Genomic DNA, 24473 nt, shown 5'->3' on the forward strand with positions numbered 1-24473 from the left:
AAACAGGGGTTTGAACTGCATGGGTTCACTTACACATGGATTTTTTTTTTATAAATACAATATAGTACTGTAAATGTATTTTGTCTTCCTTATGATGTTTTTAATAACACTTTTCTCTAGCTTACTTTATTGTAAAAAAAGATATAATAATATATAACAAATAAAATATGTGTTAGCTGACTAAGTTATTGGTAAGGCTTCTGGTCAACATTAGACTATCAGTAGTTAAGTTTCTGGAGAGTCAAAAAGTGCATGCAGATTCTTTGACTGTGCTGGGGACTAGCACCCTAACCTCTACATTGTTTAAGGGCTGGCTATACTACGTTTTGGAGGTGGGAAGGAAATTAACTTGACAAGCTGAGAAAAATTTATAATGTCAACTCTATCCCGGCTATCTCTCATAACTAGAAGGGACTTTCATTCAATGTCTTATTATCATCATTAAGGCATTAAAAAAAAATGAACACAAGTTTGGAGGGTGGGGTAAGTATAATGTCCCCATTACAGAAATATAAAAAACAGGGAAATTCTTCTCCAGTGTCTGATCTTTCAGATCCAAGACAAAAAACAAAAACAAAAACAAAACCACATTCTATATACTACTTCCTATGCAGTATATTTCTGGAGGTGGAGTCAGATAACCCTTATTCCCACATAACTTTACTCAGGAGAGAAATCATCTACACTGCTGCTTAAGTTAAGAAACATGTTACAAATAAGGTATTAGAAAATATTATATATGTGAATTTGGAGTTCTACATATTGAATTAAAAAGACATCTTTACCTCCTTCCTTTTTAAACCAAAGAGAAAAGCAACAATAAAATACCCCCCAAATCTACAGACGATATGGGTCCTTTCTTGTTCCACCTTCAGATTCAAGAAAGAAAAAGAGCAAAGCATGAATACAAATAGGAATAGACAAGGCTATAAATCAAATGGATTGAAATTCTCGGACATAAGAAGGCTACATGATAGAGATTAGAGAGCCTACAAAATTTATAGTTAAAAACTTCCTCATCTATAGGCTTCCTGAAGTTCAGTGGGTTCTAGAGTTCAAGATAAGACAGGAGTTCTAGTTTTAACCAAAGACAAGAGTTCTAGTTTTAAAGCATAATTTTCAATCATAGTTGTTCTTAAACACACCATTTCTTTTCACGGATCTGCCTCACATAATGATCACTAGGTAGATTTTTGCTATAATTTCAACATATTTTGAAAATTAAACCACTTTTTGGATAATGATTCTTTTCTCTCTCTTTTATTACAACCCGCCAAAAAAATCAAGACATACCTAAAATACAATAAAAGTGATGCTTAATAGACACACTTACTGTTATACTCAATCATTTTTTAGTCAGAGAATTTAAAGAGCAAATTAATAAATCACATACATTTGGATGAACCAGAAAAATTTTGTTTTGCATACATACGTACACCAGGCAAGAAAACTGAAGAAGGAGCATCCTTTACACTTTTCCAACTGCTGAGTGCATGCTCTACCTGTTTCAAAGGTACTCTTGTATTTCACCTTTATTTTTGCTCAAACGGTATTTTTCTGTGCTGTAACTATTTTTTTCAATTGATTTCACTCTTCCTAAAACATACTTTCCTCTTTTGAAACACTTTCCACAGCTCCCTGTTGCCCACAGAATGCAGCTGAAATGAGCCCACAGCTCCCTTTTCTACTGCTCTCTGTCACGCACGGCTTCCTTTCTCTTTTCAAGTGCTTCAAACGGATTCCCAGGCCTCTGGCTATACGTCCTAGCCTCTCCCCTGCTGCTCCTTCCATGGCAGGCTCTGCTACCATGTCCACCCATGGTAGACTCCTTTTCTCAGCCCACTCCTTTTCCCAGGTTTAGTTTGAAGACTGAGGGGTCTACATGCTTCCCAGTCGCTCCCTCTTTTGCTGTTTGTGCTTCCAACTAAAACTAAGTTTTTGCTTTTGTGTAGAGTAAATTGTTGGAGCATCTCACTCCTTTTCCAGGCTCCTTAATAGAGGCTATGTTTCATCTGTATCCCTGTAGCTGGCTCAGGTGTGCTAGAACTATTTTTAAGTGCAAGATAACCACAAATTCCCATCCTTAAAACCTAACCCCTGACTCTCCAGCATTTTCTAAAGAATGATTCCTTTGTATCCCTCCTCCACCAGGCACCACTTACTATCAAGTCTTCTCTTCCTCTTTTTGCAAGTACAACAGACTGTCATTACATGTTAGGTACAGACTGTTTTTATTTACTTTCAAAATATTTATACAGACTTGTTTTCATTGTTCAACTGACACGTGTATGTGTGCGCGCATGTGCGTGTGTGTGTGAATTTTAAAGATTTTATTTGAGAGAGGGAGACAGAAACAGCGACAGAGAGCATGAGTGGGGAAGAGAGGGAGAAGCAGGCTCCCTGATGTGGGACTCGATCCGAGGACTCTGGGATCATGACCAGAGCCGAAGGCAGATGTTAACCGACCTTTAATCTGAAAATTATTTTGGTACCTTAGATTATCAGGGAACTCAATTTTTTCCATTAAAATTAATGGAAATATTTTCTGGTTTAATAACTTCCACTTAGAGGACTGTTTCTCTGTAAAGAACTAAAGTCATAAGGCAAAGTCTAGGTATGCTTACAAAGTATAACTACTAAGAATCAAAGAATCTGAGGAAAAGCCCTTTTAAAATGCTCACTAACTTACCAAGCCATGACTACTTCTATAAAGTCAGACTGCAAATCCAACAGTATAAATTCAAGAGTAAGATCCCAAATGGTTCCCCAATGTTAATACTAGTACTGCCAAAAAAGGTTAGTTTGCTCCTGAACTGAAACCTGGGAGTCTACTACAGCAGTGGTTCTCAAACTTCATCATGCATCATAATCCGCTAAAGGGACTGTTAAAACACATTGTCGCACTTCACCCCCAGAATTTCTGATTCAGTAGGTTGTGAGTGAGGCTCTGGAATTGGGACATTTAAGAAGTTCCTAAATTCTGCTGATGATTCAGGAGCCACACTCTGAGAACCATTCAACTATGGTTAACAATGGACTGCTATAACTTGGATATCAGAGGGTAGGGGTTAACTGAGAGCAATGAACCAGGTAAGTACAGAAAAGTAGGCAGAGTTGAAAGCCATTAGCAAGAATGCCTTAACTTCTCCTTGACTGTCCTGAAGATGTACAAGGGTGGCAGGGATAGGAATGGGGTGTCACTATCTGGTCACATTACTTTTCTTATCTTAAATATTAAAAACTACTCCAGGGGTGAAGTATATTACTTGTTTAAGGTCAGTGGTCCTGGGCTTGAAACTTGTTTAGTTTACCATGGACTCTAGAACCAGAGCAGTTTGTGATTAAGGGCATAAGTTCTGGATTTAAATTTCTTGTATTCAAACCCTGGATCTTTTACCATCTTTTAACGGTGAGACTGTGGCAAACTTGGCCTCCCTGCGCCTCATTTACTGTAAGAGTTACATGACATCCACGTGTCTAGCACTTAGAATAGCGCCTGGCATGTGGCGAGTGTTCAGTACAGGTTTTACATCTTAGTATATCTCAGTGAATCTCAAAGTTCACAGTTTAACATTTAAGATGTTCTAACCTGCGTTTTCAGGTTTCTCTTTCATACTATGCCCCCTTAAACCCTCCTCTCTAGCTATTATCTCACACTGAGCTCTTTTTTTCTTTCTTATTGCCTCCCATCTCCCTGCATCCATTCCTCTTCCTCTTCAGCTATTCAACTTTTAACCATTCTCCAAAGCTAATTCACTTTTGATATAAATTTTTTTCTAACCACTTCAGCCCCCAACATTCTTCCACTCCAAAGAATATCCAAACCACAATTTGCAGCAGTCATTTGGTGCTCAACACATTCTTCCTGTTACTAAAAGCTCTCTAATAGAAAAACATTCATAATTACACTAGCTAGTGTATCTTACGTGCAGTAGACAGAAGGATTTATTCTTAGTCAATCCACTGATTAGCAGTAACCCATACATATTGTTTTGACACAGCTACAATCATCTTGTGTACATCATTTTGTTCTTTTTAATTTTTAATTTAATTACCAGCATTTTTCCACATTGCCAGAATACTTATAAAAATAATTTTAGGGCGCGTGGGTGGCTCAGTCCATTAAGCATCTACCTTTAGTTAAGGTCATGATCTCAGGGTCCGAGGACCAAACCCCATGTCAGGTTCCCTGCTCAGTGGGGAATCTGCTTCTCCCTCTCCCTCTGTGCTCGCTCTCTTTCTTTCTCTCTCAAATAAATAAAATCTTTAAAAAAAGTTTAAATCGACACATTATTAAATGAATTCTTTTCTCAGTAAGCCTCTAAAATGATATACAGCAGGATCCAGAAAGAAGAGTGGACTTATTAATATCAGAAGGGGTGGTTTCATAATTTTAATAATTATGGTGATATTGTTTGCTCTATGTGATGTACAGTTTACAAAAGAACTTCTCATATATATCCTTCAATCTAAGAAATGTTCACTAAATACTTACCAAATTATTGCCTAAGGACACTTAGAACTAAGAAGTAGGCCAGGCCTTTATCTAGATCATCTGACTCCAGTGTGATTTCCACTCCAAGTCAATGATTGTACCATTAGCTGCCATTTATTAACTGTATCTTGAGCATGACACCCTATTAGGCCTCTTTCTTCACCTATACCATGCATTAAGACTGTTTAAGGCAGTATTTGCTTCGGCAGCAAATATACTAAAACTGGAAGACTCTCTAAAGCAACCTTCTTCCAGCTCCAAAGTGATAAGCTTTTCACTATGAATCTGTAAAACTAAGATCAGCTTTGGCTTTAGCCATGAGACAAGCAGAACATGCTATAAAGCATATATGAACATTCAAATGATCTCTTGTGATTTACACAGTTTTAAACGGTGATTTCTAAAAATACTTACAAAAAACTTAAAGTCAAGTTCTATACAGAAAGAAGTCTTTGCTCAAAATATAGGCATCATAATTTACTATACTCTGGCAACCCAAAAGGTAGATGCTACTCAAAAGTGTCTACTTTTGACTTGATGCCAGTTCACAAACTATTTGTTCCCAGACTGTTGAGAGAGGTACACAAATTGAAATAGGTACAAAAATCTGAGTTTGCATTTAGAAATATTTATAGTAATCCAACTTTGCTGTGACTGTTGAAGGATATGATTATTTCTTTTAATGTTTCACTTTTATTGCATTTTGTGAAAGCACTAGTCTACCACAAATTAGGTAAAACTGCAAAACAAACAAAAAAACTCTTAGCCCTTCAACACAAATAATTTAAGAAGCACTGTCCAGAGAATGCATTTCTTTTTAACTTTTTTTATTTTTAATTTTTTATTATGTTATGTTAGTCACCATACAGTACATCATTAGTTTGTCCACCAAAATCCATTCTTTCCTTCTTACATGGTAAGAGAATTATGGCAAGACCCATGACTGCCTGGCTATACCACATTCTTCAGCTGCTCTTCATGGCCACTTGCCTGAGCTCTTGTGTATGTGGGCATGTGGCATGACATTTTCGGGTTTGGGTCCCTACGACAGTGGGCATACCTTCTCCATTTTCTTGTCCCATTCTGTAACCTGGAAGTGGCAGCCCAGTTCAGGCATGACAATGCTCAGATGGTGAAACATAACTTTACAACTTAGAAAGAAATAGGGCAACTGAATAAATTTATGCAGCAGAGTCACTCACCCATCTGACTAGAACTAATCAATCACCTCAGAACTATTACTTGAAAAGGTAATAAAACCAACATTGCCTAAATCACATGTATCTTGGGGCCCCTTTGTTGCAACAACTTAGATTTAAACTTAAAACGCCCTCTGAAATATGATGTTTCATCAATAACTCATATAGAACCCCTTGTTCCATTATTCCATAAGCAACAGAAGTTATACTTCATCTCAATAACCCAATTGTGCCATGGCTAGTTTGTATCTTCATTTGTTTATCTATTTATTAATTCATCAAGAAGACACCAAGTGTCTATTTAATAAATCCAAGGCAATGTCCTTAGTACTGGGTAGACAATGGCAAACTTCTAAGGAACTTAAAATTGAAGAGGGGAGAATTACAAAGAAATATAAGCCATGGATTAGTGTGACAATAGGTCTGATAGGTCTATGCTAGAATTTCCCAGCCTCAGCTCTACTGACATTTTGGACTGGGTAATTCTCTGAGGATATGTATCTTCAAAATATTTAATAGCATCCTTGGCCCCTACCCCCTGGATGCCAGTAACACCCTCTCACTACCACTGCTCAGTCACAGCAATCAAAAATGTTTCCAGAAACTGCCAAATCCCGGGAAACAAAATCACCCTCTACTGAGAATCACTGATTTAAGTGTAAAAAACTGTGATGGTACAAATCTAAATTCTATGGGAGGAAGTAGACCAGTTCAGGGAAAGACTTCCTAAGGAAGTGGCATCTAAGGTGAGATCTGAAATGTACATGTTTGATTTCCATTCAATCACTTAACAAACACTTGAATGCCTACTATATTATTGTTATGTGATAGCTGTATACTGGGGAACAAAACAAACATAATTCTGTTATGTGTTATGGGGATGGCAGTTTAACGGGGAAGATAAATAAAAAATTTAAATGTTAAAAGAGAAATAACAGGATGGTATGATAGAAAATAATAGGAGAAAGGATCAACTTTAGAGTGATATTTAAGCCACCTAATGGTGAGATGGTGCTAAATGTGCAAAGAGTACTGCAGGCAGAGCCTGGTGTGTTTAAAGTCATGAAAGCCAGAATGGATGATGTTAGTGGCCGAGTGCTCGGAGATGTAACTAGAAAGCAAACTGGCACCAGATCACGTGGAGTTTTATAGGCTATGATAAGGAGGTTAGACTTTAAATGCTATGAAATCACTAGAGGAGTTTAAGCAAAGAAGAAATACAACGCAATTAAAGATTTTTAAAAAAATCACCCTGGTGCGAAAAATGGAGGGGAACAAATGCAGCTTCAACTAGAATGGAAACAGTACAGAGGGAGAGAGGTAGATGGATTTGATGTATATATTTGAGACAGAACTTGCCATTTGTGGGGGAGAGCAAAGTTTCTGGCTTGAGTGGTATAGCGCCATTTACTGAGAAGGGGATGACTGGAGGAAGAATGGGTTTTGGAGAAAATTATGTATAGATACATTAAGTTTGCAATGCTTGCAGAGATGTCAAGTAGAAAGTTGAACATATGTGGCTAAAACCTTAAGCAGCCATCAGGGCTATGTCTTCTCTATAGGAATAGATGGCCTGGAGGAAAATGTATAAAAAATAGAGGGACTAAGGTAAGAGTCCTGAAAAATGCCCATACTTACAGGCTGGGAGGAGGAGAACCTGATCAAAGAGATTAAGAATTGCAGCTAGAAACGAGGAAATTTAGGAGAGTGGCAAGTAGTTTAAGGATTTGGCAACGCTAGATCACCAGTGACCCTGATAAAAGCAGTTTATGCACAGTATTTGGGAGATGAGAAAATGCAGAGAGAAGTACATATCTTTCAATACATGTGACTATAAGGAAACAGATAAATAGGATGGTAATAAGAGAGACTATAAGATTGAAAGAGATCCTTTTTTTCTTTTTTCCTTCCCTTTTTTTTTTTTTTTTTAAAGAGAAGATATACTAGTCCATGTCTGTATGCTGAAGAGAATGAAGAGTTGGAATTAATCCAGAGGGAAATGGGGAACTTACTGCAGGGTATTAAGCAGGGGGAAGACATTAGATGAGTGCTTTGGAATTATCATTCTGATAGTAATATGGAGAATGCACAAGAAAGGGAATAGAACCAAAAATGGATAATAAGGTGAAAAATGAGGGTAGTGTGAACTAGGGCAGAGAAATAGAAAGCTAAGAGATTTTTAAGGGGTGTCTGGCTGGCTCAGTTGGTATAGCATGTGACTTTTGATCTTCGGGGTCCTGAGTTCAAGCCAGACATTAGGCGTAGAGCTTATTTAAAAAAAAAATGAAATCAAAGAGATTTAAGGAAGTAGAACTGACCGAATGATTGGCAGAATGACTGGATGTCAAGGGTGGAAAAGAGACAAGGAGCCTCTTCAGATTTCTAATCTGGACAACTTGGTTGATGGAGGTATCAGTCATTCAGGAGATAGGGGAACCATTTCTAAAAGTTGGCAGCAAAAAGAAAATGATAATGCTTGGTAGACATTTCTCCGTAATTGTTCCACAGTGGACACCTCAAATAAAATAGACCTAAACTCCTAGTTAGAGGGGGTCAGATCATAAGTCCCCCATAGGTCCACCTTTCCAAAACTCATACTCAACTACTTATTGTCACAATATCCTTGACCTGGGCTAAGAAACCTACTCTCTACTACCTATGTGAACGTATGTGCCTTTTCTCATGTTATTTCCTGTACTTAGAATGTCTTCTTAACCCTGACCCTCCCAATACATTGGCTTGTATCTTCAAGGCAAATGTCATCCTTGTAATCTTTAAGAAGTAACCTCTTCTACATCTACCAGTTTTATAGCACTTAACACACTTCTGACCTTGAATTATATTTATGGAGATTTCTTATTTCTTTCATCACTTTTGGTGGGGGGCAAGATTTGTCTGATACTATTTCTTTTTGTTACACAGGTACAAAGATGCTGTCAAATATGCTGAATATATACCCACATATATATATACACATACATACTAAGCGCTACATCTTCAAAGCACTGTGTGTTAAATATAGGGTATTAGGTCCAGATAGGTCATTAAAGCTCTGGGCTTAATTCCTAGGTGCCACTTATTTATTTGTATGACTTAGAATAAATTGGTCAACTTTTAAAATTTCCTTATCTATAAAACAGGTATGATGGTACCTCCTTCATAGGGTCATTGGGGGAATTAAATGAGACAGTGTGCATGTGCTGTCCTAGAATAAAATAAATACTCAATAAACATTATTTAACATTAAAATGCATATGCCATATATAGTATTACTATAATTTAGTGAGAGGCTACATGCTGTAATAAAAAAAATATGACTTTTAGGGGCTCCTGGGTGGCTCAGTTGGTTAAGAGTCCAACTCTTGATTTCCGCTCAGGTCATGACCTCAGGGTTGTGAGATCCAGCCCAACAATGGGCTCCATCCTGGGTGTGGAGCCTGCTTAAGATTCTCTCTCTCTCCCCGTCTGCTCCTCCCTCCCCCTACCAGCTCATACGAGCACTTTCTATAAAAAAAAAAAAAAAAGTATATGACTTAAGACTTCCAGAGTCTGTCTTCACTTTGCCATTGTTTTTACCTGTAAGATCTGGGCAAGTTACTTGGTTTCTTTGAGCTTCATTTTCATTATGTGTAAAATGGGGATAATATATATTACAGTGTTATTTTAGTAAACGAGATGATGGTACACAGTAAGAGCTAAAATTGTATGCTTCCAAGAACAAGACCTCTAATTAATAATCTCAGCCAACAGCAATATTTTGAAGAAGGCTTATTTTTCTGATTGAAATAATAAGCCTATATGTATATTTGACATGTAATTTTCTCTCTAACGTAAGTACTTACCAAAGAGATTTAATGAGCTGAGATTTTAAAAAATCTTCACTATTATTTGGGAAATACAGGTAAAGATTTATAGATTAATTTAGAATAAAAGTGGGCCAATGATTGAATAACTAAATCAAAATGAAACAGCAGTGAACAGAGAAAGTGAACATTGCCAAAAACATGTACTAACATCTGTCTTATTTATATGAAATAGGAAAATATAACAATTTTCCAGTTCAGGGTACACACACAGTAACTTGGCAGTAACCCTATGATAACTACAGGACAGAAAACAGCTGAAGAGCCAAGCAAAATGAGTATAATTGACTGATTAGAATATTAAGAGTTAGAAGGGGCTATAGGGACTATTTAATATTAGCAAACATTAGCAATGCAAAAGGTTCTATAAAAAAGTGGATATGGGGGAGAGTAAGTCTGAGAAACTTATAAACCTTAATAAAGTATTAAAGATTCTCAGATGTACTATGGAAAAGAAACCTTTTTAATTTTAAAAAACTGGTACTTTGGCCACAGAATTCTTTTTAAAAATAATACCTAATAATGTACTCAGGATTAGGGAATATTTCTTTTATTTTACAGATAGGAAACCTCCAATGGAGGCTACATTGTTTGCTTAATGTAGCACAGAAAGCTACAATGGGAAGGGAGACTCAGATTCTTACCTCTCAGTCCTCGTCTCTATTCAACTGGTATCAGATGATGTATAAGAAAATAAAGCAAAAGTGGGTGTTCTAACATTCAAAGCAATTCTGGGTTAAGCTAGGCCTGTGAAAGGAATTACTGAGGACTGATTTTTTTTCTCCTTCAATAAACAAACTTCAGTCCTTAAACATGGTTCTATTTATCATCACTTTTTAATTATTAATGTTTCTCTTCTATTTTCATGGTAGTGAATACCTAATCTTAGAGTCTACTACTTTCTCTTTAGTAAGAATGGACTCCCGCCCACCCACTTTTTGTCCATTATGTCCACAACATTAACCACATGCTTGATTTATGCTCTTGCTCCAACCAGTGCTCCTATAGTGATGGGATAGGACACTGCTCTTAAAATAGACTATGCATATTCATCTGGGAGATGTGGCACAGTGCCAAGGATACTTAAAGTCACAGGACAATCTTAGTACATCCTCTTTAACCACTGGTTGACTAAAAGATTTAGTGGGGGCAGGGTGGGGAAGAATTTCTACATGAAAATAAATACGTTAAAACTCACAATACAAAAAGTCTCAGGAATTTTTAAGATTAGAAAATAAGATATGAAAGGAATATTGTAGCTAAGGCAGGGTCCATTGGTTGACACCTCCCTGGCCTCTCAAGGTTGTGCTTACTCTGATGGATGTCACTGGATATATATTCCACGGGGATCTAATTTTAGTTCTTAACCGGAGTTGAAGGTCAGCCACCTAAATCTGATAGTTCTAAACTTTTGCCCTCTGTGTACAGCACACGTGAGTGTGTGAGTGTATGTGTGCGCATGCAAGACAGACGGGGGCGGTATTAAATTCTCAAACAAGCTTACTATAATTAATAGTTGGAACAGTGCTGTCAGTTCTATAAGACAGACCTATTAAAAATTTGTATTTTACAAAAATATTAAACAATCACCGACTCACTGCCAGAACTTCCAACTGTGCTTTTAATAAAGGTTAGAGAGGGCGCCTGGGTGGCTCAGTGGGTTAAGCCGCTGCCTTCGGCTCGGGTCATGATCTCGGGGTCCTGGGATCAAGTCCCACATGGGGCTCTCTGCTCAGCAGGGAGCCTGCTTCCCTCTCTCTCTCTCTCTGCCTGCCTCTCTATCTACTTGTGATCTGTCTCTGTCAAATAAATGTTTAAAAAAAAAAAAAGAGTTGTTAAATAAAGGTTAGAGAAAGGATTCTGAAGGTCAAATTTGGAATTTCTTTATAAAAAGCTAAAGATGAAATTTTCTAAATGAATATTCATGCAGCTGGGACCATTTGATATTTAGCTTAATATTTTACCTGTGCACTCTTGTGTGTTTCTTTTCCTGCTTATAGTACGGGAGGTAATGGTAATTCTCACTTTTTATGTAATGGATACTATCCTTGTGAGTAAGGTTTCATCTCACTGCCTAAATTTCACCTCTACTTTCCCATATGCACATTCACACTTTTCAGTAAGACAGTCCTTCCGGTTATGTTATATACCATGGTAATTCTGCCAAAAAGACTGAAAAGAGTACAGAGGAACAACAATTACGTAAGTTTGGCTCAAGCTTTTTTGCTAATTAGCAATCCTGAGAAAGACATGTTGCACCATCAAGAATTCATTAAGGGATAGGAAAGACTGCTTAGGTGTAAATGGAAACACAACATCACTCAGCTACCCATCCTTCCTTGACTGAGGGCAGAAATGGGCATGTCAAACTTTTTATTTCTCTTCAAATACAGTACCAGCCAACTCTGCTTCTCTTAGTACTTAAGAGTCTGTTTATTTTTCAGAAAGCCCTTTTCTCCACTACCTACATAAAACATATTTTAGTGCTTTAATATAGTGGCAAATACAAAGTATCATCATTTGTTGCTTATTATAATATACCAAGTAAGGGTCATTATCTCATTTAATCTTTAGCGAATTCTTAGCACAAGCTGTAGTTTGATTATGCAATGTACTAACAGGGCTGAAAGATGGACATTGCCACAACGTATACCTCATTGCTTAGTGGCTAATAGAGATCATGGTCCCATGGATCTCTACAGCTGCTTTGCCTTTTTGCCTTTTTCAGTTTCTCAAAGTCTTTTCCTGTATAGTCTCTTTGGGATTTCCGTGCTTTGTGTCCAGTGTCATCTACTCCACAACACTGAACTATTCACTCTGTACTAATTACTCTATCTCTGAATCCCTGGTTCTCAGCTATAATGGCCTAGGTATGTACAGAACATAGTCAGGGGCACTCTGATGGTAAGCTAATGTTATGGACTGAATGTCTGTGTCCCCATTTAATCTGTATGTTGAAGCCCTAACCCCCAGTGTGTTGGTATTTAGAGATGGGGCTTTTAGGAAAGTAATTAGGGTTCGGTGAGGTCATTGGGGAGGGGCTTTATAAGAAGTGTCTTTATAAGAAGAAAACTAGAGAGCTAGCTCACTCACAGTCTCCCCCCACCCCTCTCTGCACAAAAAGGCTATGTGAACACACAGTGAGATGGCAGCCACCTACAAGCCAAGAGAAAAGGTCTCAGGATGAAATCTACTGCTGGCATCCTGATCTTGGACTTCCTATAGCTTCTAAAACGGAGAGAAATAAAATTCTGTTGTTTAACCAAGCCATCCAGTCTATGGTATTCTGCTAATGGCAACCAGAGCAGTCTAAGATAGCTGAGAAGAGGGACAACAGAGAAGTTAAGGTATCCCAATGTGACAGTTATGAGATTTTAGAGATCCTTTAAGGTACACAAAGACACTAGTGACGTAGCAGAAAAAGCGGAGAACAGAGTATTGTTTTTCTCCCTATTCCCTAGTACTCCCATTTTCTGAACCTGGATCTGGAGCAATTTTCTTTATCTAAAGCTAAATTTCCTCATTTATAAGACAGAAGTGTATCTGTATCACAGAGTTACTGTCATTAGTTAATATAGATAGCATCTAAGAGAACATACAGTAAGATGTAATTCACCTTATATGTTACTTATTGGGAAACAGCACAATTGAAGTGAAGAAAGCACCTGGCTTCAAGCACTAGCTTTGCCCTTGTGGCTATGTGATCTTGGGCAAATTTCTTGAAATCACTTTTGTCTCATTTCTTCATCTCTAAAAATAGGAATAACATCTAAGGCTTTTAAATATTAAATGAGATTATATATTTAAAAATCTTTAGCTTGAGGTAGAGCAGAGGTTAATATACCTTACATCATAAAGATGGCCAGATGAACAAACAGTTCAAGAAACATTAACAGGCATACTCTACACAGGGACAATATGGCTAGGAAATTATTATCTGTATTTGTCTTTTAATGGCAAAGCCACTTGAAAAAGGAAGATGCTGATGTTATAAACATAACACTGCAATTATGTATTAATTTTATAGATTCTGTGGTGTTCACTTGGAATCTATAGTGTCCATTACTGAGCACTTGTGTACTCAGCCCCCATATAGGCACACAACTCAAAATGTTCCCAACTTAAAATTCAAGTACATGCAAATTATTCGAGAAGTAAATTCTAAGTGACAAGAAGGCTATTTTGGGTTGGGGAGCTAAAAAGCGCATAACTTAAGTTGTTTATATATTGGGAAGACTGAACATGTGTAAAATGAATAAATAAGGAAAGTAAATGTGTTTCAATGTATAGCAATTTAAGCTGTGTATTACAAGACTGAAGAAATATACAGAATTCAGCCAGAAAAAGCTTCTTGATCAATATGAGTGTTAGGCAATAAGTGGGGAAAACATGATAGAGACAGTATGGCAGAAAGGAGGTAGGAAGACATATCAAACAGTGGACAAAGGTAGAGGCAGAGAGGGATACGTGTAAAGTAGGGGGATCAACCAAAGCAGATTTAGAGTTCATATAACTAAAAGCTTTCTAACAATTAAAGCTATCTGACAGCAGTGGCTGCTGTGGGTTTCCGGCTACTGAAAGTATTGAGTGTGATGACCCTTGGTGCAAGATAACTTACTTAGAAGGAATCACAGTACTGGAAGATATTCTGGGTCCCTTACTACACTGTGAGTTCCCTGAGGAGGAGCACTGAAGGCAGAAAAGGAGACAAAGGACCTGGGTTGAGTCTTAGCTCTTCCATTCATTAATTGCGACCTCTGGCAAGTCAACTTCTCAATTTTTCACCTATAAATGGGGAAGCTAGGAACACTGGAGATGTCTGTTCAGTCAGTAAACTCTTTCAGGTCCCTAAGAATTTTTTATTAGTCAAAGGCAGACATGCATGTTCTCCCCTTTCCTTAGTACACAATCAAACTTTGTAAGGAAGAAAGAGCTAACTGCTAAGAAAAAGAAACAGTACATGTTTGGAAAACAAAAACAAAAACAGAAACAAAAACGAAAAAACCCCCCAAACTGCAGAATGCCTAACTCCTTCTGATCAAGTACTACACGGCTTAAGGAGAGAGCTGACACTACATACTACCCTATCCAGACCCACTACAAAGCACAATCTTCTGTTTCTTGTCAGTGCAGATAATCAGCTCAGTGTCAAAGTTTTGCTTATGCTCTGCATCAAGTTTCAAATTTTAGAAGCCTAAAATCAGAAAATGAATAGGATCAATTCCTAAGCTATACAGCACGTCAACTGAATTATTAATGAGTGGCAGTATGGTGTAGCACATAGGCTGTGGAGCCAGACTGCCTGCGCTTGGATCATGGCCTCCCACATCACTAGTTTAGGCAAATAATTTCCTGTGTGCCTTTGTTTCCTCATCTGCAAAGCAAAATAAGAGTACCTACTTTATAGCCTGTTGTGAGGATTAAACATGTTAATATCATACACTGCTTAGAATGATGATGGACAGGGTGGCTTAGTGGGTTAGTGGGTGGCTTAGTGGGTTAGGGCCTCTGCCTTTGGCTCAGGTCATGGTCCCGGGGTCCTGGGATCAAGCCCCACATCGGTCTCTCTGCTCAGTGGGGAGCCTGCTTCTTCCTCTCTCTCTCCGCCTGTCTCTCTGCCTACTTGCGATCTCTGTCTGTCAAATAAATAAATAAAATCTTAAAAAAAAAAAAAAGAATGATAATGGCTAGGTAGTGTGTGTTACCTACTAGTACTTAATAACAAGCTTTATTGAGATATAGTTCATATATCATAAAGTTCACCCTGTTAATAAAAGTGTATGATGCACTGGTTTTCAGTATATTCACACATGTACGACCATCATCATCGTCTCATTTTAGAACATTCTTGATACCAAAAAAAAAACAAAAAAACAAAAACCACTAGTCAGAAGTTAACTCCCCATTCCCCTCTCTCTCTAGCCCCTATGCCACAACTCATCAATTTTGTTTCTATGGATCTGCCTATTTTAGACATTTCATATAAATGGAATCATACATTATGTAACCTTTGTGTCTGGCTTCTTTCACTTAGCATAATGTTTTCAAAGTTTATCCATGTTGCAGCCCTTATCAATAACTTTATTTTTTTTTGGCTGAATGATACTTCATTGTATGGTTAACACGTTTTGTTTATCCATTCACAAACTGATATATTTGGGTTGTTTCTACCTTTTGGTTGTTATGAACAATGCTGCTGTAAACATTTACATATAAGTTTTTGCATGGACATATACCGTTTCTTTTGTGTAGATACCTAGGAGTACAATTAGTGAGTTTAACCTTTTGAGAAACTGCTAGACTGTTTTCTAAAATGGCTGCACAATTTTATGTTCTCACCAATAAGGTATGAGGGTTCTGATTTCTCTACCCCCAACACTTGTTATTATCTGATTTTTTTATTCTAGCCATACCAGTGAGTGTGAACTGGAATCTCACTGTGGTTTTGATTTGGATTTCCCTGGTGATTAATGATGTCATGTTATCATTTTGATCATGTGTTTACTGGCCCATTGCATGTCTTTGGGAAAATGTCTATTTAGATCCTTTGCCCATTTCCGAATTGGGTTGTCCTTTTATTGAATTCTTTATGTAGTCTAGATACAAGTCTCTTACCAGATACGTGATTTGAAAGTACTGTCTCCCATCCCGTGGGTTGTCTTTTCATTTTCTTAACAGTGTCCCTAGAGGCACAAATTAACTTCAATGAAGTCCAATTTATCTATTTTGCTCTTTTGTTGCTTGTTCTTTTGGGATCCTATCTAAACATCCATTGCCAAATTCTGGGTCATGAAGATTTCTCTCTGTTTTCTTCTAAGAGTTTTATGGCTTTAACTCTCACATTTGGGTCTAATCTACTGAATTAACTTTTGTATATGGCATGAAGTAAAGGTTTAACTTCATTCTTTAAGTGGGACTAGCTAGCTATCACAGCACCATTTGTTAAATGACTGTTCTTTCCCCATTGAATGGTCTTGGCATCCTTGGTCAAAAATTAGTCTCAGAGACACAGGGGTTTATTTCTGGACTCTTGATACTCTCTCATTGATTTACATGTATATACATATATTTAATCTATCCTCATGCCAGTACCACACTGTCTTGAATATTGTGGCTTGGTAGTACACTTTGAAATTGGGAACTGTGAGCCAAGTTTGTTCAAAATTGTTCTGGCTATTCTGAATGTCTTTCAATTTTCTATGAATCTTAAGAATTGTCTTGTCAATTTCTACAAAGCAGCTACATAGAATTCTAAAAGGTAATTCATTAAATTTGTAGATCAATATGGGAACTACTGCCATTTTAACAAGTCAGTCTTCCAATCCATGGACATAAAATGTCTTCCCATTTATTAGATTTTATTTAATTTTTTTCAACAACATTTTGTGGTTTTCCTAAAATTGAGTTACTTCCTGAGTCTAAGTTTTCTTGGTTCTTGCTCAAGGGCTTACTTCACATATACAACTTTTCAGAATCAGTTCCAGATTTGTATTAACTTAATTCCAATAAGATACAGAAACATTATTTCTACATGATGCTACTCCCTTTCCCTCTTTTTGTAGCATCATCATTATATATGTATCTACGAATGTTGCAAACCCAACAAGATATCTTGATAAATACTACTTTACATAATTTTGTCTTTTAAAGACCCTGAGGAGAAAGGAAAACAAGCATATACTTATAGATTTTGTTACATTAGCCTTCTTATTTATCATTTTGGATTCTTTTTTTTTTTTAAGATTTATTTATTTGACAGATAGAGATTACAAGTAGGCAGAGAGGCAGGCAGAGAGAGAGAGAGGAGGAAGCAGGCTCCCAGCCAAGCAGAGAGCCTGATGCGGGGCTCGATCCCAGGACCCTGGGATCATGACCTGAGCTGAAGGTAGAGGATTCTCTTGATTTGTCCTTGAGGATCTGAGTTACTATCTAGACTCACTTCCTTAGTCTAATACAGCTTCGCTCTTATCCACCGTTGTGCCATTTAGCAAATATATTACATTTCTGTATGTTATTGGCTCAACAATACATTGTATATTGTTTTATACAAATATTTTTAAAACCAGTTAAGAAAGGAGAAATATATGCATTTATATAGTCTTTTAAAATTACACAATTACCTTTACCAGTTCCTTTTCTTTCTTCATGTAAATTCAAACTGTGGTTTGGGTCACTTGTTTTCAGTCTAAAGAACTTTTAGTATTCTTATAAGGTGGGTCTGGAACAAATACTTTCAGCTTTTCATTTATCTGGAAATGTCTTTATCTTCCTTCCACTGTTAAAAGATAGCTCTGCTGGTAATAGGATTTTGGTTGAGGTTTTTTTCTTTGAGCTGAATGAGTATATTATCCCACTGCCACTGGCCTACATTTTTGAGAAGTCAGCTGTATGTTTTGTAGAACTTCCCTTGTAAATGATGAGTCATTTTCCTCTTGTTGCTTTCAAGATTTTCTCCTTGTCTTTGGCTTTTAGCATTTTTGCTAATGATGTATTTGTTTGTGGATCTCTGGCTTATCTTACTCAGAATTATTAAGCTTCCTGGATGTGTAGGTTGTTTTCCAATAAATTTGGGAAATTTTTAGCCATCACTTCTTTCAATATTTTCTCTTCATTCTCTCTCTCCTCTCCTTCTGGTACTCCCATTATATATATCTGTTGGCATTAACGTTATCCCATATTTCTGAGTCTTTCTTTACTTTTCTTTATTCTTTTTTCTCTGTTCTTGACCTTGTATATTCTCTACTGATCTATCATCAAGTTTGTTTATTCTTTCTTCTCCCAGTTTCAACCTAATGTTGAGCTCCTTTAGTGAATTTTTATTTGTTACTGTACTTTATTATACCTTTCAACTCCAAAATTTCCATTTGGTTCTTTTTTTCCCTTTTAACAATTTCTCTCTTTGTACTGATATTCTTTATTTGATGTGACATTGTCATCAACCCTTGCATTACTTTGTAAATCATGGCGTCCTTTAGTTATATGAATATAATTATAATGGCTACTTTGAAGTCTTTGTCTATTAAAGCCAACATCTGGTCATTCCCACCAACAGTTTCTGTCCCCTGCTTTTTCCTCCAGTGTATAGGTCATTCTTTCTGGTTTCTTCACGTCGTTCATATATATATGCATCTATATGCATATATATATGTAGGTATGTGTATGTATATGTACATATATATACTTTTTTGGGAAACTGGACACTTTATGTAATATACAGTAGCAACACTAGATATTGCATCTATCCTCTAAGACTTGCTATTATTATTTGCTCAGTGACTGGATGAGTTATTTTAATTAAGTATATTTTCCCTCTCCTTATCTATAGATGTTGCTCTGCAGGGGGCTCACCCTCAGTAATGCCACAGTCATCCTAAAATGACAGTGGGTTTGGCTGGCCCCTCTTTGACCTTCTCTTTCCCTGGCCACACCCAGCTGTTAAGTTCCACTAACTACCAGCTGATTGATCTATTGTCTTCAACAATGTCCTGGGCATAAATTGCTCCACAAACTGAACCAATCTATTAGGGCTCCTTTGAAGGGATAGTCCCTGAGGTCAGTATTTAGGATTTGTTCTAACCACCCCATGGCTCCTCCCAGCTGCTTCTTTCCCCTTTTCTCTCTAGCAAACTAGCCAGTCTTTTGGTTAGCCTGCATCTCAATGACTATCAGTCTCCCTCCAGTTCCTTTCGCCACAACCTGCATCCTCAGGCATGCACTTCACACTCTGTTGCAAATGATGCTGATTCCTTTTGGGAGCGATTCAGAGATCTCTGCAATAAGGTCTGCTTGTTCCTCTGGGCACAATTTCTGAGCTCTGGTTTTGATGCTGTGGGCAAAGACAATGTCGTGCTTCTCTCTGGGTGATACCTCCTTGAGAGTTTGATGAAGGGACAGAGAAACAGCAACCCCAGCTGTTCTCAGCTTGCCTCTCCCAGAGTAGAAACTGCATCCCACAGGCGAGGGCAAGGGCAGCTGGGGCTCGTCTATTTTCTGTGATGCCATATCCACAGTAGAGCCTCTGTACCGTGGAAGGAGGGCTGGGTGAAAGGAGGGGGACCCTACCACTCAACTGCATTCACCTAGAATTTAGTCTCAGCAACAGGTAGCTGGGCAGGATGAGAAATGCTGATCTTACATCCCTACTGGGAAGACAGCCTTCCACCTGAGAACTGAGGAAAGAGAGAGTTCTATGTTCTTGAATCTTGAATGCATCGGTCTGGAGAATAGTTTCTATGTCATTCAGCTAATACAGTGGAAGGGAGCAGGTCTCAGTTCAAATACCATAGACTTTCACTTTTCTTACTGAGTTTTAGTAGATTTTCTTGAATAAGTACTTCTTATTGACTGTATGCTCTTAGGACTATTTTCAGAGACTTTAAATGATTGTTTTTTAAAAATAATTTTCACCAGTTTCATTGGGGAGCAGGTCTGTAGAACTCATACTGTCATGACTGGAAGTGGAACTTCTTGATGAGTTTTTTGTGGTTTTTTTGTTTGTTTGTTTGTTTGTTTTTGGTATGAGAAAATGAATCTGAAACTCTAAAGTACAAATTGGAGATACTATTCTTATCATTCTGAAAAAGAAATCCTCAAATGTAATCCAAAGACCGTATGTGGGCTGCCACATCTATGGCCTACTAAGTTGGAAGAGCTGTTTGATTCTTTCTCCCTACACTTAGTCTCTCAATGCCTTTGCAAACATCCAAGATAAAAAATGGAATCTGAAATGAAATTTAAATTATTTTGAACTCCTATGAAGCATTCACCTTGGCCTATGATACAATTCAGCCCTTCTAAGTCAAGTTTTATGCCAGATCCCAGCTCTTCTAGAACTTTAGAAAGTAAAAGATTTAGGACGCTTTTGTGTGTGTGTGTGTGTGTGTGTGCACGCATGTGTGAATGTGTGTTTTAAAGAAATCAAAATGATGAAAATGATTATTTTTAAAGTTACTGTCTTCTAAATAAGAGTTGTACTAGCGTCATGTGTCAGAATACTCCCTAAGGTGAGACATCAAATAAAATTTGAGTCAAATTTACAAGGCATATAAAGCTCATTCTGTTTTAGCAAAAACTAGAGTTTAACAATTTCAAATAACTAAAATAAGTATAAAGGGCTTTCAGGACAAGCATCATGCCTTGAGTTATTCCTAAGTATGGATTCACAGTATAGAATCAATGGTTCTGTCTTGGCACGTTTTCCTTAGGGGAATCTAATATGGAAATTTACCCATTCATTTTCTAGAGTCTACAATGGCAATCTTTAGTATGCATCTGTAGCTGATCAAGTGCCAAACCACACACCACAGGCAAATAGCCAATTTAGCAACCAAGGTCTAACACAGGACTTGGCACACAGGAATTACTGAAAAAATATTTGTGGAATACAGAGATCTCTACTACTATGCCAAGTACATCAAGTCTGGGAGGAAAAAGTAAAATGAAAATTTCAAACGGCAGAATGAACTTTCATGTTCATATAAATTTATTTTGCACAATAAACTGGCTCCATGAGTGATATTATTTCCAAACCAGTAACATTTTTTATGTTCCCTTCCAAAGGCATATATAAGATAATCAAGAAGGCTCAATTTTAGAGAAACTAAATGATTTTTAAAAAACCATTGGTCTTTGTTTATCCCTCTAATCATGCTATTATAGAAGAATAGAATATATAACATATGCTATATAATAACCGTATTCTTAAAATCTACTGTAATTTTCTATTTAAATATAGAAAAGGTAAAGAAAAATAGTAATATTCAGATAGCCACCATTTAGTAAATTTCCTTGGTCATTTTTCTTTGTATAGTTATTACTTTTACATGATTATGATCATACTATATGAATACTATTGTATCCATTTTTTTCCAGTAAACATTACATTGAGATTCTGCTGTATAATTAAGAGAATATCACATTCAGAGTCAAACAATATGTACAAGTCATAGGAATTCTGGCCTCTGCACAATCTCCAAGTTCCCTCCATTTATTTAAGAGGTGTTTACTATATCTAGGTGCCTATTTTCTGTTGCATGGGGGGCTGAAATATATTAAAAAAAGCTAAGCCAGAGTTCTTATTCTTCAAGAATTCTCTACTAGCAATTACTCTCTGCCTTTATAAAAAATGGGCTTATCTATGTGAGTTTAGAGGTAATGATATAAATGCTCAAAATTTGGCTATTTTTAACTTTACTCTCTTGAGGAAAACTGCTATGTACACAAAGATTTATCTCAGACAACTGAGGTTTTCCACATTCGATATGGCTGTATTCTCTTACCTGACAGGTCAAAGAGCTGCAATTCTTTTACTCTTTTATGACATGTATTTTTAAACATTTATTACAATTAGTACTCTTTATTGGTCTTGAGATCAGTTGTGTTTTAGAAGCCAATATAAGAGATTTTATTTCCTCACAATGTAAATGTTCAGATTATTCATCATACTACCCCCAGCAACCATCCTACCTATTTGCATGATGTATTTGTTTATGTGCAGGTAAACAATCACAGCCTAGAGGTAGAGGATGTAAGGCAAATGCTTCAGTAAGCACAGGTGCTTTTATCCAACTATACAATGATCCATACGCACCTGGAACTATTTGCATTATATGCAAAATTTAACAGTTGTATCTGACTTTGCTTTTCCCCGAAAAACTTAAGCCCTCCTTGTTGGTAATTTCCTTTGCTATTTTCCAATTAAGTCTAGTTGCCTAAATGGTGTCTCAAGGAATGAAACAAGAGATAAAACAAGGTAGTGAGTCATAACTTCAAAACCTCTGAAATATACCTCAAGTGGTAATGAGTGGCAGCTATGGAGCACTGAGCAGTGGCGGAGCTGCACTTATCAGTACGAAAATCCATTCTCTATTTGAGGATCTGCCACTTACTAGTCATGTGAGTGTTAGCAAGTTGTCATTAACGGGAGCCTCAGTTTTCTCATCCATAAAATAGGGCTGGCAATATTCTCACCATACTTATATCATTACTGCATTACTGTTGCAATACAAATCTTTGTAAAAAATGCAGACACTACCTAAGGGTTGGGTCTTTATTATATATAATATATATATATATTATATATATATATATTAGGCATAAGGATCATTAATTTATAACCATTTCCTTAAAAGCTCAGTATAATCAAGTTTTATTTTTTGAAAGGCTCTGTCTGTTCACTTATAGTTACTTCTAAGTTATCATTAAAGTTCTTAGTAGAAAGGGATTGTGTTTTTTAGAAAGATAGCACCTGTAGTTTATTGAAAGGGGTGCTGCTGTTACCAAGGAGCTATTGGAAGAAGGCTCCAGAGACATGTTTAGGAAAGAGGAAAAGAGAACTAGGGCAGCAAAATAAATTGTATAGTAACTTGAGTTCCTCTTATTTTCAGATTGGGTTTAATGTGGAGTCATGCCTATACTATTCTACATCTCTACAGAGAGAACCTAAAAAGCTGTTAGGATATAGATCCTTTAGAGCATTCCAATAGTTTTAGGGCCTTAGGCATGAAAGAGTCACTAATGATTTTAACCCTTGGAGACTAACATGATTTTGTTTGCCTATGTTTTTCCATTAATAAGATAGCTACCTAGGTCCCTAACTGCATATGTTTATATCCGACCTCCCAGGAAGCAGGAATCTACCTACCATCACTGACACAGAAGCTACTATCTCCAAAGATCTAGCAGGCAGTAAAAGACAATACTTCAATGTGTTACATTTTGCTACTATCCTACAGAAAATACACATGCTTTACTAACAACTGAGTGGGGAATTATTCTGCCTCAACTGAAACCTACATGGAGTGGGGGGAATCTCTGTCTTAATGTACTTATTTTGACCAGTAAAAGCACTGTCAGATTCTAGTATCAGAGTCTCAAGGCACCTTGAATCAAGAGATATAGTATAGATTCTCTCAAAATAAAAGTAGCAACTGCCTCCCCAGCCTGAATACCTATCATGAGTGTGTCAAAAATTATTCCTTTAAACACCCTGCCCCTTCTTTTTTTCACTTAACTCTGTCCCCTTAGCATATACCTGTCTCTCTCCTTCTCCTCCTTCCCTTTTCTCTTTATTATGTCATAGTATCCCACTATGCAGATGTACCCTAGTTTCTTCAAATACTCCCTAGACATTTGTTTCTAATCTTTTGCTATTATGTACAATTTTCAATAAAAAACTATATTTATTTGGGTTGAACCTATTCACAGAATAGATTTCTAAAAGTGACGCTGCTTGGTCAAAGGGCAAAATGCATCTGTAATTTTGGTAGACAGTGCCAGTTTCTATTCCACAGGGATTGTGCCATTTTGTATTCTCACCAAATCTGTAAGTACTTATTTCCTGAAGACTATTTATAAAAATACACATGCCTGGATTCCACCCTCCAAATTCTGACTCAGTAGATAAGGGGTCAGGCCTGAGCAGGCCTTTTAAAAATTTTTTTTTATTTATTTATTTTTAATTAACATTAATGTATTATTAGCCCCAGGGGTACAGGTCTGTGAATCACCAGGTTTCACACTTCACAGCACTCACCATAGCACATACCCTCCCCAATGTCCATAACCCAACCACCCTCCCCAAACCCCCTCCCTCTGGCATCCCTGTTTGTTTTGTGAGATTAAGAGTCTCTATGGTATGTCTCCCTCCTGATCCCATCTTGTTTCATTTATTCCTTTCCTACCCCCCAAACCCCACACATTGCCTCTCAACTTCCTCATATCAGGGAGATCATATGATAATTGTCTTTCTCTGGGCAGGCCTATCTTGAAAAGGTCTCCAATCAGCATATCCCTAGCTAAGAATCTGTTCCACAAGGTACTCTAGTCTTGTTTACATTGTTCAAATCCAAAAGAAAACTTAAATCTTAAATCTTCACCCTTCACAGTTTACCCCATGTCACTCATTCAATAAATATT

At 37.1% G+C, this 24473-nt stretch overlaps 1 protein-coding gene across 6 annotated transcripts in view; it reads right to left on the reverse strand.

Annotated features, from left to right (window-relative positions):
* RIC8B (RIC8 guanine nucleotide exchange factor B) overlaps nucleotides 1–24473 on the reverse strand; it is a 94887-nt gene that overhangs the window by 59719 nt on the left and 10695 nt on the right. The window lies entirely within an intron of this gene.

The sequence above is a fragment of the Meles meles genome, chromosome 7 (assembly GCF_922984935.1).
Source record: "Meles meles chromosome 7, mMelMel3.1 paternal haplotype, whole genome shotgun sequence".
Lineage (NCBI taxonomy): Eukaryota > Metazoa > Chordata > Mammalia > Carnivora > Mustelidae > Meles > Meles meles.